Here is a 23,321-nt window from a genome sequence, read left to right as displayed (position 1 = left end):
AACAAGTTTAACAGTATGGCTAAATAAGCATTGGAACTAGTTCTCTAAGGATATGGTAGACTCACTATCTCATGAAGCCTTCATCAAGATTGGTACTTCTCTACGGGAGATTTTCCAGCCCAAAGGAGCTGTTGGGTTTAATGTGAGAGTCTGAAGGATGCTCTTTGATCTGCATTATAGAAAAAGGCAGATACCACCATTACAATAATCTTAAAGTCTGTGGGTCTGATTAAATTGCAGTGGTTCAGTAGACAGTGAGAATCTCAGTAGTCTCCTGTGTGTCCAGTGCTGGTACAACTGAGAGCTTGGCTAAGGGACTGCAGAGGTTTCTGAAGCAATCAGCTCTTATCTAAAAAATGAAATAATGTTGGACGAGAGCTAAAAGTTTTAGATGTGTTTTTGCAATTTCTTTTTCTCTTGTGCCTCTCAAATGTAAACTGCTATGCTTTTGGTTCTCAATCTTTGCTATGGTGATCTGTTCCTCCTGGATAACTCTTCCCTGAGTGGCTCTTGTTGTCTCGTTACATCATCACTGTGTCACGATGTTGCATTTTGACAACAGATGCGATTGTGGAGGCACAAAGGTGTGACCTTGGGAAGGATGCATTAGGTTAGAAAGAAATACAGGGCAGAGGGGATGACAAAGAAGTGTAATAAAATATGAAGCTTCAAAATTATATGTTTTCTGCCTTCAGATTTTGCATGTACTTGAACCAGATGTTTAATGATTTTTGCTAATTTATGGGCTTCTGAAAGGAAATAAGGACACTGGTTGGAGCTGAATTGGTAGCCTTTGAGCTCTAGGGCTGCTGAACAGTGAACAGTTGCTTTGTTCCCTATTTTTATTACATTATTTTTAATTCCTTAAAACCTTACTTCATGTTTTAAATGACAGGAAAAAAAAAATCAGTTCTTTGGGCTGATGTTTTCCTGTAACTTCTGATTGGAAGTGGCAACTAGAAGGCAAAAATGTTATGTTGCACAAAACATTAAATAAATCTGAAAAACCTATTTCTTATGTATAGTTTGATTAAGGCAAATATAGATGTTTTGATGAATGGAAACAGTAAAGAGCTCAGTGCTTTGGAAAAGATAAGATAATTTAAAAGTTCTAAATTTTGCTTCTTAAAACATATGGAATTGTAGAAAAGTAGAGCTTGAAGAGGTCACGAGAGATCGTGTAACTCATATCTGCCCTGTGGCAAGAACAACTCAACCTGAACTGTTTCTGACAGAAGTGCATCCAGCCTCTTCTTCAAGATGTCCAGGCTACTGAGAATAGATGCTCCATAGAAAGTCTCAATAACCTGTTCTCATGCTTCATTGTTATTGCTGTAAGGAAAGTTTCTCCTAATATCTAGTTTGCATTTTGTCTGTAGTTATTACAGGCTATGATTCCTGTCATGCCCATCACAAACCTGGAGAACAGTTTGTTCCTTCTTTGAAAGAGCCCTGCTCAAACCTGTCCTAGACAGGATTAGGATAATGCATTAGGATTGCTTTAAATATTTTAAACACTTGTACTTTTTTTTTGTGAGGTCTTAAATTCACAACCTTAAAAAGATATAGTATGGGAGAGGAAAGAAAAACACCAAGAAATGAGCTGGCTTGTATAGCTCAACAAAGCCAAAAGTAGAGACCAGTCCTCCTGACTCCAGGTTTGATTCCTTGCCTGTTACACAGGTCTGCCTTCTTTACCTAAAAAGTACTGAGGTACACATGAGGGACAGTTGTCATTTAAAGCAACCTGTTTTAGGGACAGTCCATTGGTCAGTTTTGAATCCAGGTGCTGTTGTTCTATGCAAGCCAGATTGCATGAGATTTGAGCAAGCGCTCTTTGCTGCAATAACTCTGATAGATGGGTTATGGAAGGAAGCACGTAGCCTATATATGGTGAAGAGAAGCACTGAAAAGAGATGCTGCTAAAAACCTAAAAGCTGTCTCTGAAATCCCATCATTTTTTATTGCATAATTAAGCACTATTGCTGACACATCCTCCCTTATGATTCCCTTTAAGTTGGAGCATCTGGCCGGGTGTTGCACAAGAGCCCAGTTTTCTTCTCCCTATACAACGGAGTTTTGATTAATTAATCATTGCTTCTGTTTGAATAATACATTAAAGATGCACTTGAATGTTCTAGGAAAAAAGTAAAATAAAAAAAACCCAAACTACACACAAAAGGAAATACTCCTCTGGTTTGTTAAAGGACATGCTCTTCAAATGGCAAGACAGTTGTAAAGGTAAATGTATTACCAGTCAGCCTGTATTTCTCTTCCTGCTTGTTTATTTTCTGTGTTTTTGATTTGGTGACAGTCACTTGCATCAGCAGGCTGTTAAGTCACAAAAATATTAATTTTAATACAATAATATTAAAGAATGGTACAGTTAAGATGAATAAACTTTGAGTCACTGTTTTGCTCTATTAAAAAAAAAAAAAGAAGAAATTATGAAACTTGCATATTGTTGGCTGCTGTCCATGATTATTTGTGGCTTCTCAATACCTACTTCATGCTGATATGGCCACAACAGGTACGGTAGCTGTCCTCCTAAAAATCCTACTATGGTTTCAAAAGTGCAGGGTTTGTGTTTGCTCAGCACTGAAACAGCTGCTTCACAGCAGCTATTGCGGGCCCCATGTTTGTGTAGGGACCTTAATTCTACCCTGTGCATATCCTCCACAATCTGGAGGCAATGAAGCAAAGCTTCTGAAAGCACAGAGCAAAACTGCTTTGTATCCGAAGGCCAGGCTTTCCTGGCATTGTGCTCTTTTCCCAGTATCTAACCATGGTCAGGATTTTCCATGGGAGACATCATCCAGCAGTTGCTATCATACTGCATGCAGTCTTTAATGTTGTAGGTGCTCAGTTCTTGAAAATCTGGATGTTAACTCTCGGGCTGGGATTTTTCAGAAATGCTCAGATTTGGCCTAAACTTGCCTTCAAATAATTTGAGCTTTCTGGAGTTGCTTGGTGTTTTCTGTAGAAAGCCAGAGAAGCAGCATGTTGACCTTGGGCCTAGCATGTTCTGCGTATCTGGTAAATATGACTCTCTGTGATCCTGTTGTATTGACACTTTTTAAAGAAGTCTTAGTAGCATTAATGGCAGAAGAGAGAACATGGTGCTGAGTGCTGAAATGAGAGCTAGTGCCTGGGTAATTCTGATTACTGAAGAGCTGGGGTGTGGGAAGAGCTCACTTAAACCCTGGCTATGCAAAGCTGAGGTGGCCTCTGTACCTAACCTGGAGAGGCTTTCCCTTCTCCCTAAGGGAAGGACCATGGGGAAATCAGGACCCAATGTGAAACTAATACCACTGTTCCTGTGTGTCTCAAGTGGTGACAGCAGCATGGTACAGGATATGGCTGTGGATCCGATTTGGATCTGCCTTCCTAGGTGACTGAGCAGGAGAGCTTTCCAGTCTTTGCTGTTGGATGTGACACTCTGCCAGAAGCCCCTACTCTGAAAGCCAACAAAGTTGAGCCCAAATGACCACTGTGATCTCACTAGATGGAGTGGAGGCACTGCTGAATTTTGCCCACAGAGGCTCTTGCAAGAGCTTTCCTCCCCCTCCGCCCCTTTTAATCCATTTTCAAGCTTAGCGATGCCTCATGTTTACCCAGCAGGCCCACGTGAAAAGGTCAGTTTTATTTCTTTGACCTTTTTCAGCTCAGTAAACATTGGCAACTGGAGGTCCTTGCTGTAGACGTGTCAGCTGCAATGAAATGGTGTTGCAAGTAATAACATGCATACAGAGCATCTCTGACCCCTGATGTTTGCCCAGCAACACAGTAGTCATCAAAAAACTTGTGGGTGGGTTTTCTTTCCCTTTCCTCTCAGCATTGTTTTGTTTTTTCCCCTTTTTGAGTTAAGGTCTTAAATAGTCATAATCTTAAAACTATAGGTGTACTGGTTACCACTAGTGTGTAGCCCTGGGTTTTATTGCTGATGTGTCAGTGCCAGTTTGTCAGGATATAAGGAATTTTTTTTTTCCTGACAATGTTTTCCTTGCTTGATTTCTTTCTTAACTTTTCTCTGAACTGGGAGACCATGTCTGGGACCTGCATAGACTAATGTTTTGGTGAGGGTGGAGGGGAAAAAGAACAAGGTACCCACTGAAACCTGGATTGTGACCTTATAACCAGCATTGACCAGAACCAGTTATCGAAATTCATGCCACTGCTGTGGAAATACAGAAGCAGTGAGAGCACCATCAGTAGCAGAGTTTTGTGCCACTTCAGTTTCAGAAGTTAGGTTCTAGCATCTCTGGTCCCTCTTTGGACCTTCTTTCTAAGATGGAAGTTAAACTGGTGCCTGTGTCTCTGATGCTGAGCTTAACCTGTGGCCATGTATTGCCATCAGCCACTGCCGCAAATCCTGTAGTCCCATCAGTGGGAATACTTATGGGAACCGATGAAAAGCAAGTTGTCATGTTGTGTTTAAATTGCAAGTGCTTCTAGGTAGAGTGATAGCTACACAATTCCCATTAGACAAGTGACGTTTTTCTACCCATTCTGTGCAAAGCTGAATCTCATTTACTACCTTTGATTTCTGATGAACACGAATGTCGTTACTGACTGAATTATATTGAACGTTCAATCTGCAGAGTATTTTTCATCTCCTGGAACGTAGTGAAGAACTTGTTTTGATAAATTTTGATAAAATTTTGACAAATTTTACAGCTAGATTAGTACCATAAAAATGTAGGAGTCAGTGTGTCTCTCGGTGAAAGCCTCTGCTCTGTATCAAATTAATGATCTGTTACTAAACTTTCAAAAAGTACAATAACCTTAAAAGTAATTTCTGGGTAATGATAGGAAAACTCCTGAGTACTCTGTAAGTCCTTTTGTCCCTTGTTAATACCTTATTTTGATTGTTGCATTTTTAATATTTGGATTAAGACAGTGACATGCTCTGATCATTTCTGTTGAATGCGTGAACATCTGTTTTTTGCTGTGGTTTAGTGGTGTTTGCTGTTGGCTGGGGATGAAAGGAGAGATCAAATGGTTTGAAGTTGGCTTTTTTTGTTTTTCAAAGTTGCCTTTGTTCATAAGCTACAACCCAGGAACTAAGCAGCAATTCTAATTGTGACTGACAAGCACTGATGGGAAGGAGGAAAACGTGAGTGATGATACATTAGCCATGCTAGCTCAGCATTGAGAGAAAAAAAAAAAAAAAATCTTAGTCGCTCCTTAAAATTGTCCATGCTTTACCTAATGGAGAGATGAAGTTCCAAAAAGAAGGTACTTCATTATGCACTGAGCAATCTCAGTACGCTGCGTGCAGATTAGAGACCTGCTGCTTGCCTAGAAACTGAAAAGTATTTGGCATCTGCAGCCTGGTGACGCGAGGGCGAGAACATGGGTTCTCTGACCTGTGCCAGCTCGAAGTGGTAAAAAGTGAAACCCCTGTGCCTATGGATGGTTGAAACCTGAACAGAAGCCAACATCCTTCTAACAGGTCACAGTTTGTAGGCTTCCTCCCTTGCACCTCCTCTCTTCTTTGAATATTTTTGGATTTCATATAGTAACTTGATGGTTATTACCTTGTGCCATTAAACAATAATGTCAAGGAAAGGCCGTTCCACCCTGTGTATTTAATGATATATGTTTGATGATGAATAGCTGGCAAGCATCAGTGTCTAGGGAGAATCTGGAAAGCTCAGGGTACAGAATTGGGTGATTAAATCATCTGAAAGTATGTACAATTGATTGCTTGCTCTGTGAGTGAAGTACTTTTGCAAGCCTGACGAATACTGTTTCACGCAATGTGCTGTATGCAGCTGGCTGAAGGTTTCTTTAAATACTTCCCACATCTCTCATGCTTGTTGGAGGGACTGTGCTGTCAGCTCTGGAGAATGGAGAGATCAGTCTCTGCTACACTTCCTCTGAACAAATACCCTTTTAAATGAAAACACCTCTTCTGTGTTTAAAGTTAGGCAAGAAAAATCTGCCTTACTGTAAAAGCTAGTGCCTGAGCTCCCTCTGGGCAGAGAGATGATACAACTTCCAAAGGATGAGCCAGAAAATGTCTTAAATGTTTTTGTAAGAATGGATGATTTTTTCCCTCTAGGAGTGCCTCTCTTACTGTGGTCTAGAGAAGGTATCAGGGTGACCAACTTAAATTCCTGAAGTTTAACTTAATTTCTAAGGGATGAAGCTTACCCTTAGTGAGTAACAACCTTCCTGGACATATAAAAATTCCACTTAAAAACTAGACTGAAGGAGAGGAGATGGTAAGTACACTATCTCCCTAAGTCTTGAAGCTGGGGGTTTGTGCAGGACCCTGGCACCAATGCAGAGCCTGGTGTCTGCATGCTCAATCTGCGAATCACTCCTCATCAAGGAGGTCGTTTCTGTGGTCTGTTTGCTAAAAGTCACATTGGTCTCAGGTTTTTTTTCTTAGAATCATAGAATCATTTAGATTGGAAAAGACCTTTAAGATCATCAAGTCCAACTGTTAACCTAGCATTGCCAAGTCCACCACTAAACCATGTCCCTAAGCACCACATCTACCCATCTTTTAAATACCTCCGGGGTGGGGACTCAACTACTTCCCTGGGCAGCCTGTTCCAATGCTTGACAACCCTTTCAGGGAAGAAATTTTTCCTAATATCTGATCTAAACCTCCCCTGGTGCAACTTGAGGCCATTTCCTCTTGTCTTATCACTTGTTACGTAGGAGAAGAGACCCTGCCTTATGGTAAGGAGATTCTGACTTAATATTGTGTAATGTGTGTCTCAGCTTAGGAAATTCTTAGCACTAAGATGATACTCAATCTAGCTGTTCACAAAAAACTTCTTTCCACCCTGCACGTGTTGTTGCACCACCCACTGCTGAAATGACATAGTGCAATGCTGCTGCTGCTAAAAGAGGCATGAATACACTATGTCCCAGTACAACAAGCACAGAACCTGGTGGGAAGAATGGGATAAACATGCTGGTATAGGGATGAATTTGGCCTGCTTGGGCCCTGTTAAAACAAAGGAAGGAATTTGCAGAGGCAAATAGCAATTACCTCAATGGTAATATGGCCAGGGCATTGGAATTAACATTAATGAAAAAATGCAATAGGATGGATCTTTAATGATTCTTGGGGATAGGACCTTGGCTTTACAGCTGACCTGAAAGGTAACAATTCCTGAAGCATGACACAAGATGGCTTTGCTTCAGTATTAGATGAAAAAATGCTGCCCTGTTATTTTGTAAATAAAAAAATCTGCTGGCTGTCTCTACCCTGCCGAGTACTGGGAGGGTACACAACGTGAATTACTGCCATATCTTCTTTGACGTATTCTAGTCCCAGCTGAGAGCAGGACATATATGGTACCTTTGCTCTGTCCTACGCTCGCAGTTGCGCTGTGTTCTTATGGCAATGTTCCTTATGGGTCTGTTTCTAAATACCATAACGTGGCTGAACCTGGTCAAACTTGCAGATACGTAATTCATTAGCCTTCGTCTGTCCATTCTTAGTGGCTGTAGAGATGACTTTTACCATGATATTGTCAATATAAAACCTAATTTGCTCCCACTGTCCACAGGTTACAGAGATGTACCAGTTATATTGCACTGTACTGGAAACCTGCTGTTAGAAGTGGGGAAAAACAAACTTGCAAAGGAGCTTATTTTTCACATAGGGAAGTTCCAATTTAATATCCTTAAGAAGGTGATGTGTAGAAGAGCCTCAGCTTCTCTAAGCATTGGACTGCAAAACGTCCTCTATTGAAAGCTTCCTTGGACTTGATCAATTCACTTGTAACCTCTCTAAGCATGAATATAAATGTTGCTCACCTGATTAGCCTGTTTTATAGCACTTCAAAAGTCTTGATAAAACTGGTCAATGCAATAAATATCTAATGAGCACTGAGCCTCCTTCCCTGGCAAATAAATAAATAAAGCATAGCACAACCTCTACGTAATGCTTTCAATCAATCAGCATAAATCCTTCTTTGGCTGCAAAAATGAAGCCTGAGATGATAAAATGCAGAGGCTTTGGATGTGCTACACTGATTATATTATTTCTTTTCCCCTACAGTAATAAGGACAAACACAAGTCACTTTCTCTCCTCTTCCAGTTTAAATGCAGTCTGCTGGTGGGTTCACATCCTCTTCTAGTTTGTAGTACTTCTAGTGTTGCTATTTTAGTATTTTAAAGGAATGTGGCCTTCTGGTACTGAGTTTATTGGACTGTATCACTTTCACGAGGTACAGTCAGTGATGGATAAGTCGAGACTCCAGAAAGGAAGCCTTTTATTTGCTTGTGGTCCTGTTGCCATGCCTTAACTCTCACACCCCCACAGCCACTTACACAAGTGATCTTGTTGGTACTAGCAGGTTTATTCTTGAAACACATATTTAGAGGAATAATATACCGAAGTGTCATGACAGCCGAGGATGCTGTCTTGATAATTGCTGTAGGAAAATATTTAAGAGAATGCTGAAGAATATTGTTGGAGAATGAAGAGGATACCTTAATGTTCATCATCCCTCTTATCTCTTCTTACAGCGAGGAATGACCACTATGGTGCAGGTAATCTAGAAGCAATAAAGGGCTCTCGGCATAATTCGTGATAGGTGATCCATGTTACATCCTGTTGCTTGTATGGACCTTCCTTGGTCATTGCAACATGCATTGATACATTTTGTTCCTTCATATCAGCTCAGGCTTATGGATGATTTATTGAAATCCAGTGTGTTACAATTAAACCACCATAAAAATGGCTGTGACCATTCCTGCTGGTGATCTGAAAGATCTGCTTTGTTGGTCCAGCTGTTAAGGACTCTAGCAGTGAGAAAAGTGCTTGGTTTTGAGCAGAGTGATTTATATCCCATGTTTGATTTGCTTGTGTTTCTCTAAATTCTTATTTAAGGGTGCCTGCAGCACAGTCCTTGATATTCCTGTGACAACAGCAAAAATGTGGAAGATTTTGGGCACGTCACTTTCAGATTAGAGCGCAGCCTCAGCCTATTTCCTTGCAGCCACCTGTACATTCACAGTGGCACAAGCAGCAGTAAAAAACTCTGCAGTTCTATTGAATGTGATTGAATCAGATCTTTGTGAAAGCAATGAAGTCATCCGTTGGATTTTCTCATGCCTAATAATGACTGTGAACCACTTGTTTTTCATAAGCACAGAATTTGGACCTTCTTTCTCTTCCTCAGATCCTACTGAAAATTAACTTCTAACATCCCTCTTACTTTGCTAAATTTAACTAAAATTAACAAACGTTTTCTCAAACAAATAGTTCCTGTTGCAGGTATAGGAGCCTCTTAAAGATCTCAGGTAATGCCTTGGGTTTTACTCAGCATCATAATATGTGGACTGTGAACGTCACATTCTTCAAATCTTCTTCGAACCTATGTGTAATATCAGTAGCAAATTTTGCAAGGTTTTTTCTGGTAGCTTTTAGGAGATTCCATGACTAATTCAACCTACTGCAGTATGACTAATGAAAAAAAGTAGCAGCAGATTTCCAAGTAAAGCTGAAAGAAAATACTCATTTTTTCCTGATCCCCCCCCTCCCCCCGCCCCAAGAATGATGTTGATCTGGCAACTTCCAAGGTTTCTCAAGTTCATTTAAGTTTCACCAAATTGTTATAAAACCCTGCATGTTAGCAAAGCAAAAAGCTCTGTCTTTAAAAACAAACAAAAAACCAGCATTTCAATATGAGGGGGAAAATTTGTTTCAGGTGGGCAAATTACTTTTTTCCCCACAAAGTTTCTGCCTCAGTAAAAGACATGAAAATATGAGGGGGAATGTCACTGGGTTTTGCATTGATTTAGCAAGATTGTTTTTCACACAAATAAGTATAAATTTATATATTTTTTTATATATATATACACATGTAGAACTGTCTAGAAAATCTAGTAATTTTGTAGGTCAAGAGTCAAGCATATCTGTCTCTAAGAAAAGAAATAATGTGTAGGCTGGCATGGGTTTTTGTTTATTCTTCTGATTGCACTGAAATTAGCAGTAGGAAATTTTTTTGTGTGTGTGCTTTGCCCTTTTCATGGGGAATCACCCTGGTTAATAGCCTGCCCTTAGATGGGATGAAACATAGGTGCAAAAAGGTTCTTTGGCTAAGAGAGAAAGTAAAGGGAAAATAAAAACCTGTCACATAAGTTGTAGTCTAATGATGAAGTTGATTTTATTTGCTGTACAACAGCTTGTCTCTATTCAGGCAAAAGTGTACCTTTAGGCAACCTTTCCTGTAGCTGGGGCAATCTGCTTGTCTGGGTCAGTAACGCAAAGACTGTCATTGTTTGTCCTGACTGTTCTGATGCCATCTTAAACAGATTCTGAAATTCCTATCTCCATCCTTAAGACTGCAGTTCAATCACAAAACTTAATTTTAAAGTATTTATTTTATGCATTGGTGTCTTTTTGCTTAGTTTTGTGCCAGTCTTTGACAAACACTGGGGATATTTGAATAACTGTTTCCTTGTTGCATAACACAACTTTCTTGCTATTAATATTATGGCATCTATTATCTTTGTGATTAAAACCCATGACAAATTGCGAAGCAGTGCATTGTATAAGGAGTAGCCTTTTTTCTTCCCTAATGAATGTAAAAGTAGTGCCCAAATTTATTATGTAGGTAAAGGCTTTTGGGCCCAGTGACTTGGCCAACATCATAATCCTTCCCATCTTGGTTGTCCATGTCAATGATGCATTTAAAATTTACAAGAATTAATTTTCTGGATTCACGTAAGCCCCTTCTGTTGAAGGCCATCATCTGCTAGTGGCTGGATGCTCAGGGCAGTTCCTCCTTAATGGGCAGACCATTAAGTCAGAAAGACGGTTCTATTCAAGATTTACTGAAGATTTCCTTAAAAGAACATTCTAGCTGTTTTGGGAGATTTTGAAGACCCCTTTCCCAAAGCCAAGGTTAGTATGTCAAGAGTTGACTTTGGTCTCCAGGCATGATAGACAAAGGAAAAACAACCCAGAGACTTCTGACTATTACACCCATTTGCTGGGGTCTGTCAGCAAGTAACTTTGAAGGAATGTGGGGTTTTTTGGGCAGCCCTTGGAAGACATGACAGGAGGAGCAGAACAGGTGTCTGTCTCACACTCCTGGAGGATTCTGGCAGAGGTAGAGTCCTGCAACATCTGCCTTGTTATCTGAACTCTCTGGCATGTGTGTTTAGAGTAAACACATGTTTTCTGCTGACCTGCTTGTTTACTAGAAGTAGATGTTATGGTCAGCCCTAGCAAGCCAATACCCAGCAGCCCAGCCTGGGCAGATATCCCGACAACAGCGAAGCAGGGTTGCTCCCACAGTAAAAGGAACTGAAATGTTAGTACAACACATGGGGATAATTTGCATCAAAGGTTTGGAGAATTTAACTTGTTGGGGGCAGAATAACTAGGGAAAAAGCCGTGCTAATGAAAACCTCCCTGATGGTGGTCTGCAGACAGTCCAATGTCTGACAGTAGGCAGTAAGGATACCAGTGTTATGACACCTACTGAAAGGGTTAATGTGGGGTAGGATTTCCTGCTGGAGGATGAGATGATAATTTAAGGACTTGCATACCCTTCATGTTCTCACTAATAAATCAGGTTTGAGCCACTGTTCCAGTTTTTGATGCTGTCCTCAGAAGAGGTTGTCATACAGTTGCTTAGGAGTGAGCATAATGTTTATGACTACAGCACCTGAAGTCCTCTCATGGAATGAGTTCCTAGGAGATCCTAATCATACAAAGCTAATATTGCTTAGCTAGTGATAATGTCATGCTGCCAACCTGAGTTACATGGATTGCTGCGGCAAATGCCCAGCTGATTAATTTTAATTCAATGTAAATAGAAATGGTGTCAAGGATATATTGTAAATAAGAAATGGCTCTACATGTGAAGGCACTAGTGGGGGACCGATGAGCCAAGATGGCATGACCACCACATTCCTCAGTCACATCTGACAGTATTGCTGAGGTAAAGAGTGATTTGCAGCTCAGCTATGAAATAGTGCAGCAAGCTCTGAGATGACCTGAACAGAAGGAATTTCTCTCTAGAGGTGTGGGTGTAAAAATAGAGAAGAGGCCAAAATGAAGAGGAAAAGCAATGACAGAAGAGTATGAAGGGAGGTTCCTGAGGCTGATGGAAAATCTTAGTGGCAGAGTCAGTGTCAGCACTGCAGGCTCTGCCTTCCTCTAGTGATTTCAGAGAGAGCTCAGGGCAGTTTATGTCCTGAAACCACCCAGACCTAGAAAAGAAAGTTTAGTGCTGCTGCCTTTAGCTGATGAGGGAGTTGAGACAGGCTGAAGGGAAGCACCACCCTGAAGGGAGCAGGGGGTGAAGCATGGTCTGCTCTGTTCCTGCAAAGCACTTTTGTCTCTGTAATTGAGGTGGTTCATAGTTTATGGAGGCAGAACCCAACTGTGGCGCTCCTCTGCTGGGTGTCCTCTGCTGTGGATGCCTTGCTTAGCTTTGTTTGTGGGGATTAATTCTGCTATTGAATTAACCCATCAGCAAAATTATTTCCTGTAACCCCAGGGTACAGAGAGAAACAATTAGCTGCAGGTTTATATTGCTGATGAAATCAACTAACAAACTGCTTCTATTCCTGTAGCAAGGAAGTTGGGCTCGTTTATAATTTATCCCCCAAAAAAGAAACAAAATCCAAATATACATGTAAATGAAGTGAATCACTTAAGCTCCTGTCAAGTTGCCAGTTCAAACCTACTTACTGTGGGCAGATCTCTCTTTATCATCAGAACCTGGTTGCTCACTTTGGACTCAGTCCACAGACTTTCCTTTTTGCCTCTCGGGCTATACGTAAGCAGTTAATCACATTACAGCCAATAAATGACTCCAAGTTACAGTAGGTCATTTTTTTTTTTTCTTCCTTCAGAGCATTCTGAGAGAGAAACTCTAATGTGAATATTCATGAGAGTACTAAAAGTAGGCAAGTGAGAAGATGGACCTGTTATTTATGTTTTAGGAAAAAACCGTAGCCTTGCGTTCATCATATTGACTTTTAGTAATTTGCATAGTGGACTGAAATCATTTAATTATGTGGGTTATATGAAGAAAAGGATGGCTGTCTGGCTAGAATGCTGGGTTGGAGTTATGAGCGCTCTGTTCTGTGCCGTACACCTTGTTTGACCTGGACAAGTCATTCTCCTTTAGTTTTTCCACTTGTGCTAAATGGGGATAGTAATTACCCACTTCAGAGGAGGGCGTGCAGATGAAATTAATTAATGTTTTTAATGTACTCGGTTTCCCTGATGAGGTTTGTAGCTCTGTTGCTGAGTACAATTATTTCTGGGTTTTAGTTTGTATGTGTGCATGTGGCATGCAAAGGTTGGCTCCAGCAGAAAGGGTAGTAAGATGCAGTCTTAAGAATAAAATTCCTTGGCACTTATATAAATCGCTGAAGATTTTAAAGCATTAATGCAGCTGCCACTGGCTTTGCTACTGAAATGTAACTGATCTGTGGAAAGCAAGAAGGTAAAATAACAAGGCAGAAGGCTTATGGTGTTTTTTAAGGGGAGGGGTAAAAATATTGGCCCTCAAGGATAGTCCTTGGAGGAAAGACATCTGTAGGACACTAAACACAGCTCACCTGAAGCCTTGTGGATCTGAGTGACTGAAAAATATGGTCTCCTGATTGACTTCAGTGCTAACTTGTTGGATGAAACTGAAATCCTGATTGAGCCTCAAATGCTTATTTTACAGTATGTTAGTTAGTGGAAGATGTTATAAATTATATCAATAGACATGCTAAAAGTCATAACAATAGATATGTAACAAATACTTAACACGTATCTTGGTGTAATGGCCAGAAGATTTTTTTAAAATATGGATTTCTGTACCATCTGTAATCTCTGCCAAACTATTTTCTATCAGTTACAAAAATCCAGTGAAATCTCAAAAAACGCTCCAGCCTTCAGAATGTTTTCTGGAAAGCAAATTTATGCAAATCTGCTCAAGAGTGAGGTCGTGGTGAAAAACATATTGTGGTGAGTTGCCTTACGATGTCAAACAAAAATTCTTGGTGCGAGGGGATCACTGGCAACAAACCTGCATAGGCAGCTGTGCATTGCAACCAGCAATACTCAGTTTTAGCAGCAGGTTAAGTTAAGCAGGGGCTTACATCTTGTCAGTGCAAGGGAAATTGCCATTGGAATTAAGCATATTTTTATGCAGTTTGCCAGACTGGGATGATATCAAGGAGATGTTCAATGTAAAGAATGGGTTTAAGTGCTTTGCTGAATTCAGGCCATAATGGCTGAGATCTTCACCTTTTATTGATATGATGGGTAGCATCTACCAGGTGAATTACTACTCCTCTCCTTGAGACACTGAGCTTCTGAGCCAGCCTTAACCATAACACAGATTTTCAGATGGGTACTCCAGCATTTTCTGTTGAGTCCCTTTGATGCTGTCAGTGAATCCTGCTTAATTCATCTACCCAAGGAGGGCTTCAGAGAACTCTTGTTTTCTCATCTTGGAGTAGGTTTTTATTTTCTAATAACTTCTCCCTGAATTTTTACTCTGATTAGCAGCGTGCCTGCATTTTAATAAATGATCTTTTAAAGAGCTCCCTTCCGTCTTCCCCCAGCACTTAATTACAATGTGTAAATATGCACACAGCCCTATTACTGATGTTAATCCCAATGCTGATAAAGTCAGATAGAAGAGAATAGAAATGAATTGAAATAAGGATAAGCACAGGTCTTTCATTAGCCCAACTAAAAGTAATCACAGATCTCTTGCTGGTAATATACATCTTCTAGATAGAGTACTAATTACTTCTGGCAGTGCTGTGCTCCATCACAGAGATAACTTTATTGTAATCCTGCAGTGATCTAATGTTTTCCAGTTGCTGCTTTTCCCCCTTTCTCTCCTTGATAATGTGACCTTACAGATTTTGAGCCTTCAAACTATACCTTGTAATGTCAAGGCTGAGGAAATATGACAAGCTTTATTTGTGTTTTTTTCTCAAACTTTTTGTCCAGTGTGTGCCATAAAGTTGTATGGAATTCAAGGAAATAAACTTGTATGTTACATGTGCCCAGGGTAAAGTTTTATACAGCATCCGATATGGCTGCAAATGTGTCATTGACAGATAAATCAACTACTCGTTTCTGCTCAAGGAACCTGAAGTGCTTCCATATATATTTTGTGTTATCTATATATTATGGCTAGTCTTCTCAAACTGTGGTACCTAAAATTAAGCTCTTAAGTCCAAAGTTAGGGCCAGACTCTCATACCCTGAGTTCTTTTCAAGGGATACTAAACTCTATGAATAAAACCCGTTATGTACTTCTAATTAGTAGAATCAAATTCTGCTTGAAATGATTAAGAGAGTTGCTGGGACATAGCCCATGGGAACCTGTGGAAGTGGTCTGGTTTTTGTGGTGGGGTTTTTTGTTGGTTTTGTGTGTTGGTTTGGGGTTTTTTTTTGTTTGTTTTTGTTTTTTTTTAAGCAGTGGGAGTTCCACCTAGAGGTGCAGCTGTATGAGTAACTGATATTTTTGTTCAGTCATCTTAAAGGCAAACAACAGGGAGGAAGGCATTGTATGGGTTGACTGAGAAAGACAATTAGGGACATTAAAAGGCTGAAATGTCCTTCCCTCAAAATACTTGATATCCAGTTACATACTTCACGCTGAGTCTGGAGATCTATCTCGAACAAAAGAATTTATCATCAACGTGTTAATTAGAAAAACTGAAGAAGCTTTCAAGGCAAAGAAGTCATTCTTATTACAAAAAACACTCAATATATGCCATTTACATGGAATCCCTCCTATATTTTTGGTATTTTTTGAATACAAAATAGCAAACAGTTCAACTGAAAATGGATCAATGAAATAACTTCTTGTGACTGCATGTTTTGTCCAAAAAATATTGTCAGTGAAAAATTTGCCAGCTTGTACTGACAGCCCAGTTTAGAGTCCTTTAGAATACATCTTTCAGTCAGCACTAGCTTAGAAATACCAGAGGTAACCAGAGGAGCAAGTGTAGCTGTATGGTATGGAGGTATAAGCCGTGTGGATGCGCTCATCCCAGTACCATGTCATGTGTTTGTCTCATCCCTTCATCTCCAGCTGGTGACCTTCATACCACACCAGTTTCTGACTACGAAGATATTGTGGGCTTTGAGAATCTGACTGGTCCTTTTGGCTTTGAGGATATTGCATTGTGTGATGTGCCAAATCCAGTCAGCACAGGGTTTTGCCACTTTCTCCCCAGGGAATACTTGTGATCATGTCATTTTTCCTTCTCGAGATGTTAATTCCCACCTCTGTTGCTAAAGCAGTTGTTACGCTGTTACTGAGAAACACTGTCATTTTGAGTAACATTTTTGCCTGCAGATAAAAGCTCTCTCTGTGAGTTTGTGTGAATGATTTCTGTAAGTACTTGTGTGCGTGCAGATGAAGAAAGTTGCCAGAACAGGAGGCTGAAGAGTATGTGCTGAGATGTAGTGTATGAAAATCTCCCAGAGACTGACAAGGTCTAGAGATGAATGGTCGGTTCTTATTTACAGCTTAATAAAAGGTGTTGAAGTAAATAATGGTTGTGATTTGGTGCCCCAGCTTGATACTGTATTGGAGAAAAAGCAATTAGTCTGTAACAGCTTGACCAATTTTTTTTTTTTTTTTTACTATGTCAATGAACTGTTTAGCCTTTCTTCCTGTGTGAATGTGGTCTCGCATGCTTGTATTAGACTCTCACTGGTTTATGGCCCTGTCTTCCTTTTCTGGCTGCAACAAAATATCTTCTTGTGGTCTCATGAAAGCACAGCAGGGCTTGGTTGCATGACTACTGCTTGGTTCATAGCATCTCACCAAGTCTTGGCTGCCTGCTTTAAATAAAATGGTGCCTGGTATTTTGTTCTTGTTCCAAATCAAAACAAACAATTTGGAGGGATTTGTGTCTAGTTTGCAAACAGTTTACTTCAGTTACGGTTTATCACAGCATTTACAAAACTTGCACACTGGAATGCAATTTAATGAATTATTAAAGACATCAATCTTATTCTATGATAAACATGAACCCGTAAGTATCAAGAACTGAAAGAAAAATCATAAAAGCTGACTTGTATTTTAATTAATTCCAAGAATTTAATCTCAAATTTTGTCCATGCAGTTAGTTCCTGTAGAGTGGTTGCAAAAACTCAGTCCAGAGGAAATATTTCTGAAATTGTATGGGATTTTAAACTATCTTATTCACATAGCACTATATTAAAATTTCTAGAAATTGTCTATTTCAATTCTTATGAAAAACTTCAGGACTTTTCCCATAAAGCACTTAAATATTGTGCTGCTTCTCTTCTGGCAGGGGTGATAACAACATCAGTAGGTAAGGTGTGAGCTTGCAAGAAACAGATGCGCAGAAAGCAAAGAGCTGGTTACTAAGAGACACCTATTCAACAGAGCTACATAACTATAGAAATGTAGTTTTCTGGTGTGAGACCTGGGGATGATTCGGCTGTAAGGCAGGGGGTTGGAACATCTGGTCTGAGATTTCCAGTTCACAGTGAAGCCTCTGAGGTGCTTACCATGGGCAAGTCAGCCATGCCCAATAACTAAGAGCAGGTAAATAATGTGCTACTTTGCACTGTGGTGTCTAAAAGAAAACTCGGAGAAGATGGCAGATGCATGGCTGTCTTGTAAGCAGCGGGCTGAGCAGGCAGCTCTGTGATGTCCCCTCCTGCGTCTTTTCATGCAGGCAGCACCCCAAACGGGCACCATTTCCACACACCTTTTACACGAAATAGCCAAAGGTTATAGGAGACTTTCTACTGCTCAGTGAATGTAAGACTACAGCTCATGAAGTAGCACATAAGCTAAGCACTGCTAATGTGCACATAAAAATATATTCAGCCATAAAGATGATATGGATGCGACTGTCCTTCTCTGAGACTATGAAGTATAAGTCCCCTTCTGAGAACCATAGGCTTGCGTTTTAACCACTACTGCATTTCAAGCTAAGGATTCAGCAGACTCTCCCACATGAGACTCGTAACGCTTTGCTGGCTAATGGAAACAATTCATCTGTCCATCTTAATGTGCAAATGATGAGGCTTAGGTAATGACAGCACCCTGTTTGGAAAGGATGACAGAAATGAGGATTTGAAGTGCAAGCTTATGGTGCTGATCATTAATTTTTGTATGGCTGATTTTTATTTCCATTGCTCAGATTTTAGACTACAAGGTTGCTTAAAAATGAGATGAGAGACAACTAGCATTCTTCTGTTGTGTTACTCCAATGGCCCTGTGAATGATGCTGCAGGTCTGAAGATAGTTTGCTTCCTATGGACAGCCTCATTCCCAAAACTTGCTTTTGGAAGAAGAGGGGGCTCTGGCACTGCTATACAGATTCTGAGGAGATTTCAGTCTAAACCACGGAGAAAAATTACTTTTGATATCTGATTTTAGGACTGTGATAAGTCTTGTGTCTGCTTTACAGGCCAAGAGCTAATAAATGTCAGTGTTATAGCCAGGGAAAACATCATGGAATGAAACACAAAGAAACAGTCCACAAATACAGTTTAATTTTCTGTTTGATGTTGCTGCCCCCTGTTTTCCTTGAACACCAGCACTTAGAAACTCTTCATCTCACCTTATCTTTTGCATGATGCCTGAAGAGTTCAAAGTCACCTAGGAGGTGTGGTATGCCAAGTTCTTATTCACTTTGTATTTTTACATGGACATCTCCATCCTTTTGTTTCCAGATATCTAAAGCTATAACGCTTCAAAAAAGGGAGAGAGGAAAGACCATTTGACTAGGTTGATTTTTTTCTTTTTTTCCCCTTTGAGAAACAAATTTCTGGGACCTCATTCCTTCATTCACTTAGAAAGAAAGACAACAGCTGCCAATAGAAGGTGACTCATAAGTGCGAATGACAGGCTTGCAGAAGCTAGATTTGGACAGAAAAAAATGACACTGTCTTACACTCGGAATGAAAGGTGAACCTATTTTTTTATGTAGCTTGCTTTATTTCTTTAGTACCCTGCATCAAATGAGATTACTTGTCCTGTAAGTAGAAGGCAAAGGAGAATAACATAATTTCTGATTTAACACATTAAGGCGAGGTGGAAAATTCTCTTCTCCAGTCACAAATGCTTTTAGTTGCCTCATTCACCAAGACACCAGTGAGAACCAGGAACTAAAATCCTACTGAAGGTCTGGGTCTCTGTTACTGTGGTGGCTGGAATAACTAATGATACCTTGGAACAGACTGCTGTTTGAAATGTTAAGAATTAAACAGCTCACAGAGGAACTGATTGTGAACCCCTTGCTGCAGGGGATTTCGCTGCGTGTTTTCATGTTTTGTTGGCTTGGGGTTTTATCTGGAGGGGGAGGAGAGAAGGATGGAACAGTTCTAAAGAAAATGGATAAGTGGAGAAAACAGCTGTTTGGAGATTTTTAAAGCTGTTGAATAATTCAATTTGATTTTCTTTGGGAATAATGAATGAGACTGTGCCTTTTTAATGTAAAAATAGACAAGTTCAGTTGAGCTTGAACAGTGCACTTGAAGGGAGTTTAGATTGCTTATTTCTATTCTAGTCAAATCATCAGCATTTAAAAGCAATTTAAGAACCTGCAATCATAATAGTCTATTTACTTAAGAAGAAAAAAAAAATTAAATATGGCATTTTGTTTAATAAGTAGAAAGTATTTTATTTAATTGCAGAGCAGTTGCCCTCAATCTAGAGACTACTGATAGGGTGTTTACATAATTGAGGCTATAAGTCTATGCTAAAAGTCCTTTGATTATGTAGATATGTTTATATTTTGTACTGGTAAAGTACTCTCTAAACACGTATGGCTGTGTTGACAAGGCAGGGATTTGCACCGCTGTGATGGAAGTAGCGCTGCTTCTCTTGGCCAAGTTTGACCAACACAATCAACATAGCTGTTAAGTGCTTCCTTGGGGATCTCCGTCCATGCAGGGTCACATCGCTGGTCAGTGTAGGCAGGCAAGCAGAAAGATAAACATATATGAGACTCTGGATTAGAGCTCAAGCTAAACTAAGAGAAACATTTTTCACTGCTAATTTTCCATCAAAATTCAGAAGATGTATATATTTTGATTTGCACCTAAATAAACCAACAAACTCTCAGTTTTGAGTTGTGACACTTGATTTTTTGAAAGCTGTTCTCCTGCCTGTTGTATGGGTTTGGGTCTTTTAGTTTTCCTTTGGGGGCTTTCCTTCCTATTCCATTTTCCTCTATTTATCTTATGTTCTTTTCTACCAAGTAATATAGAAAAGAGTTTTTGAAGGGCAAAGCACAGTGAGTAAAACTTTTCTATTTCCTGTGAGTAGCGAGGCTGTCATTTGATATGAGATACAGATTTTTCTTTCATACCATCGTGACCTTCTGCCCCTCTCTTCCAAAAACAAACCCCAAACAACCCAAGAAAATACTGAAATCTTTACTGTGAATTGTTGGTTGTATGTATGGAAGGAGGAACTTTATTAATCAGCTTTGCTAGTCATCTAGAATTGAAGTAATAGTTTGCTCCTGTACTAATGTAAAGTGCTTGTCACCATAAGGCTAGGTCCTATTGCTATCTCTACGTTGTTTTGTTTTGTTTTGTTTTTCCCCCAAAGTACTTGAAGGCAGAACTTAGACCTTTGGTCCTCAGGAAGTGAAAAAGAAGAAAGTGAATTTGTTATCCAGCAAAAGAGCAGTATCCCTATGAAATGAATACACATCTGCAGAAAACCCATGGTCTACTGCCCTTCCTGCCTACCAGTCTTTCAATATCAGCCACTAAAAGCTTTAGGGGCAGATTAAAGAAACGGTAATAATTGAAAATGCAGATCACTGCATAAACAACATGCTCGTGCAGTGCCATGTCTAATTTGTGCATGGAATTAGTGTAATTGGCAGTGCAAGCTGGGTAATTGGGTGTGGAAATTATGACCATGATTTCCTCATCTGCAGAAACTGCAATGAAAATCAGTTGCGCCTTATTTACTTGAAGTGGCCTTTTCCACAATAGCTTATCCTTTGGTGCAAATGAACTCAGTGGGACTGATCGCTCTTTGCTGTGGCAGCATGCGGTTTCAGAAGTCCAAGGACAGTGAGTACAGTGGGTCTGGAAAAGACAACTGAAATCAGAGAGGTTTTCCCCTGAACAGTCAGTGCTGTTCATCCATGAGCTGCTCTGTTCCCTCCTGATTTTTTGCACACATCCTCCCAATTAAGAGAGAGAAAGGTGTTTTCTTGAGTAACTCTGGCTTGTGTAACTTTTCACCTGTGAATGATGTTGGCAGTTTAATGCTTCCAATTGAACAAGAATGAAGACTAACATCAGTGTGTTGCCGCTCTCTCACCTGGAAGTTCTTATAGGGAATAACCATCTGGGGAGGAGAGCGGCAGGGGTTTACAGAGGCACTGGGGGTGGTTGCCGGGGGTTTTGTGGGTGCAGCGGCATCAGGCTGCCGTTTGTGCCCATGTTTCCAGTGTGGCTGGCTGGGCTGAGCTGTGCTTTGTGCAGCCAACAGCAAGGATTGCATTCAATTTGTGCCTTTCTCTCTGCCAGGCATAGGGTTCCTTGTCACTTTACTAGTTTGACATGAGCAATCGCTTTGCTCTCTGCATACAAAGGGAGGAAGGAACGGGGAAAACTGGGAGGAAACAAACAACAAACAACTCTTTGGCTCTGTCTTTGACTCCAGGGTGTCCGCATTTTCCTAGCAAGATCAGTATCGGTGAACCAGGGTTATTGCTTCTTCATCTGTTTCTTCTCAAGCAAAATGTTCTGGTTCATTTCGTGCTGATATTTTCTGCAGTTTTTCAAATTGTGCTAGAAATTTAACATGAAGCTAACACTAAATAACATGTTTTCTCTGTGAAGGAAATTAAAGCCAAAGGACCTGAATTCTTTCTTTGGGAAATAATGTGATGGTTTCTTTTTCAGCCTAGTTTTACTTTAATCATCTTCTAAAATGCTTAACATTCATTTTTCTATTGAAGAAGAAACTGATTTAAAAACAATAAGGATAAGACAGTTTTTATGGGAAGATTTTACTGGTTTAATGACATGTCAGTCAGTTACAGCTGAGTAGTCTTTAATAATTGTTAGATGCATTTGTGAAGTGATAATCCCTTTTAAAATGATAGGAAGCTCATTACTTAGAGCTGAATTTTATTTTGGGTTGTCACAAATAAATCTGTAGAGCTGATACCTTTTCGCGCTGGCTGTAACTTACCCCAGAAAAAGGAGAGGCCACTCACTGTCTGGTAATGCTGTGTCTTGTTATTACATCTTCACTATTCAAAAAAATCATAATGACAGCTTTTAGGTTCATGAGACTTTTTCCAGATGAAAGATGTATATGTTTGTCTCTGCTTCATGATTTTTTTTTGAGTGATAGTTTCTATCTTTTTAACACAAATGGGAAAGCAAGCTTTTTTTATTTCATAAAATTGCACATAAACCCCTGCTGTCGTGTCAACTCTTTTTAGTACATCAGCTATTGCAAGACCTGTGATAATATTGAGGGAGCTTTCTCACAGTGAAGGTGCATACAGTGTTGCTTCCCCAGTCACCCTCCGCTATCAGGTGTGTGTTTTCTGTGAGCATGGTGCAAATACCATCAGTGTTGTTCTTTGCAAATTGGAAAGTGGCTTTAATAAGTTTTTCTGACAAATTTAATTTTACTAAGTTCAGTGCTAACAGAATTTCTTTCTTTGTTTCAGTTTGGGGAGTAGCCTTCGAATGCATGCATTAAACATTCTCTGCAGTGGAAAAAAAAAAAAAAAAAGGGAAAGCCCTTAGAGAGCTGAGCTCCCTGGGACTTGTAAACTTTTTTCAGTTCTCCTGGGCTTAGTGCAGTTTGTGGGACAGAGGAGTTGCAGCCTTTGGGCATGTCATCTCTTTCATTTGGGCTTTCCCAGTTGTGTGTGTTTCTTAACGAGGCAAATCTTTCCGTGAAGGAAATTGGAGGCAATAGTTCTTGATGTTCTGCTGCTTTCCACTGGCTAAAGATCTGGTCCTCGGAGTGCATTACCCCAGTTGTAGGAATTTCTCACAATGTCTTGCCTTCCTTGAATGATATCCCCAATTGGTAGAAGCTATCGGTGCTCCACTGGAAACCTATAGAGTAATACCAGTTTGTCTCCTAGCTCTTTAATCTCTTTGGGGAATATACACTGCTAGTGGTGCTTATGGTACAACACTGAGCTGCTTGATTAACAGCAGGCCAAGGGTAAAGGCTAATAATCTACTTTCCCCACTGAGCTTTATGGAACAGGCAGCTGAGGATAAAGGTGGTAGATGCCATGATGAGAACATTTTTCTTCTGTAAGACCTGTTTATTCAGTTGCTTGGGTAGCTCCAAGGCAGAAATATGGAAATA

General features: G+C 40.0%; 1 protein-coding gene across 1 annotated transcript in view; it reads left to right on the top strand.

Moving 5' to 3' along the window:
• Nucleotides 1–23,321, top strand: part of SORCS1 (sortilin related VPS10 domain containing receptor 1) — a 309,525-nt gene that overhangs the window by 54,917 nt on the left and 231,287 nt on the right. The gene's annotated exons all lie outside the window — the stretch shown is intronic.

Source organism: Nipponia nippon, unplaced genomic scaffold, assembly GCF_047370975.1.
Source record: "Nipponia nippon isolate SJK-2023a ecotype South Korea unplaced genomic scaffold, ASM4737097v1 scaffold_3, whole genome shotgun sequence".
Classification (NCBI taxonomy): domain Eukaryota; kingdom Metazoa; phylum Chordata; class Aves; order Pelecaniformes; family Threskiornithidae; genus Nipponia; species Nipponia nippon.
This window is presented reverse-complemented; position numbering and strand designations above follow the sequence as displayed.